Here is a 2,256-nt window from a genome sequence, read left to right as displayed (position 1 = left end):
GAGGCATCCATATCATTGAAGCGAATCAAATGGGTCTGGTAGTGAACGAGGGCAAGATATCTCCTATCATCAAACAAACTGTCTTCGCATTCGCTACTTGGCTCTCACGTCACTGTTGACAGTCATAACTTCAAATTCGTAGATAATTTCCTCGAAATCCAACGCAGAATAGTTCTTGCCAACAGGTGCTACTTCGGACTGAGTAGGCAATTGAGAAGTAAAGTACTCTCTCGACGAACTTACTAAATTCTACATTTCACTCATCATCCTCGTCCGGTTATATGGTGCAGAGGCATGATCGATAAAAATATCTAATGAGTCGACGTTAGGGGTTTTCAAGAAAAAGGTTCTGCGGAACTATAAACTGAGCGAGGTATATGCGGAGCCGCTGTCTATGTCATGTCATCCAAATGAACGAAAACACTTCAACTCTGAAAGTACCCGCGGGGGAAGCAAAGTAAGAGGAAGATCTCCACTTCAGGAGACCCGGTGGATTCCAGAAAGACCAGGTAGGGAAGGACCTGGCTTCACTTGGAATCTCCAATTGGCGCCAAACAAGTCGAAAAGTCGAAAAGCAAAAACTTGTACTATCGCGCTGTTATCAACTCGGCTATAACCACGTAAGCAGTGTCTACGCCAATAAAGTAGAAGAAGAAGTATTATATTCTTTAAAATTTAGTGTGCAATATTTTCACCGCTTCAGCAACAACAACAGAAGATTTCTTGTAAAGATCAAACGCAGTAAGCCCTGGACGCTTGGACATTGTAGTAATCAACAGACAACACATGGCAGGTATTCTTTTTTGTAGAATGAAGCATTGAATATGTGACCTTCTTGTTAAATCCCTGTTTCATGTTGAAGCCTGAAGAGTTTCAAGATATAAAGAAATGGTTTCCAAAACTCTCTGTCTTAGTGAGAGAGACCGCAATAACCCGGGAGAATGAGTATATCAAAACCGCTCGGTGACCCGAAACTTTTTCATACAAGTATAGCAGTACTGCCTTAACGTCAATAAAGAATAAGTCGGTAAAGGTGAATTAAAAAGTGAAATGTCCGAGAGTCCCCTCCTTCTCATCAAATATTCCCAACACACTCCCCAACTCTATTGCCTTCGTGTCATTTTTATGAACGAACAAGTCGTGTGAAAATTTTCTTTCGTTAGAAAACAAAAACAACAATACGTGCGATGTACTCTTATGCGCGCTAGGCAATAACAGAACAACAAGAGAACACCAAGAATGCTTCTACAAAAATGTTAGAAGAATTGGAATCTCGAGCGCCAAGCAAAGCAATAAAAAGCCTGAGGGAAGTGGAGGCAGGCGCAGGTCAATTAAATGCATTAAACATGCGAAAAGCAAAAACTTGTTACGCAAATATTTTGAGCCATTAGCTGCCGCCCGACAGCCGACAAGCGACAGCAGAGTGCAACAAAAGAAGCAGCAAAAATAATAAGCAGGAGGAAACGCGGCGGAATACAATGTGCAGAGGAGGGAGGTAAGAGGGGAGAGCGAAAGCGCTGCACCAGTAGCAACAACACACACATAAAGGCATACACACAAGCTCTAGCTTGCGGCTTGGCGGCAGCAACGCAGCCAACGCCAATCAGCGCATAATCAAAACAAGCAAACATTAGACGATCAACAAAATCGATAGCAGCAACAGCAACAATAACAACAGTGGCAGTAGCGCTGGGAAATTAGCAATAACAAATCGCTTGGAAATTGCCAGCCATCTATTGCACCTTGCTGCCATTCAAGGGTGTTTATGTTGCCGTTGTTGTTATTATTGTTGTTTTTATTGCTAATATTGTGTATGTCGGTGCGATTATGACAACATAACAATCAATTGCCGCGTAGCATAACCGCTTTGTGGTGTATAATATTAGAACGTGTGTTGTTGCTATTGCTTTTGTTGTAGTTGTTGTTGCAGGCCTATATGAGGGCATATTTGCCTTAAGGCGCTTCCGAACTCCCATCAAAATCATAGCCATTTTCAGACACTTTATTGCCGCCAACCGAAGCGGCGAAGGGGCGTCAGCAATAGCAACAACAACAACGTTTATGACAGCCACGGCTCCATTAAATCATAATTAAAAAGTCGCACGCCGGCGCTAACGTATCATTTTCCAATTAATTATTCAAAAATTTCCACTTTTCGCATTTGGAATTCACCAACCGACAACACACACATACATACATACATATACATATGTACATGGGAGTACGTGCAAGAAGCTAAGCGCCAGCAACGCCTGC

The sequence above is a fragment of the Bactrocera dorsalis genome, chromosome 3 (assembly GCF_023373825.1).
Source record: "Bactrocera dorsalis isolate Fly_Bdor chromosome 3, ASM2337382v1, whole genome shotgun sequence".
Lineage (NCBI taxonomy): Eukaryota > Metazoa > Arthropoda > Insecta > Diptera > Tephritidae > Bactrocera > Bactrocera dorsalis.
Note: the sequence above shows the minus strand (reverse complement) of the source record.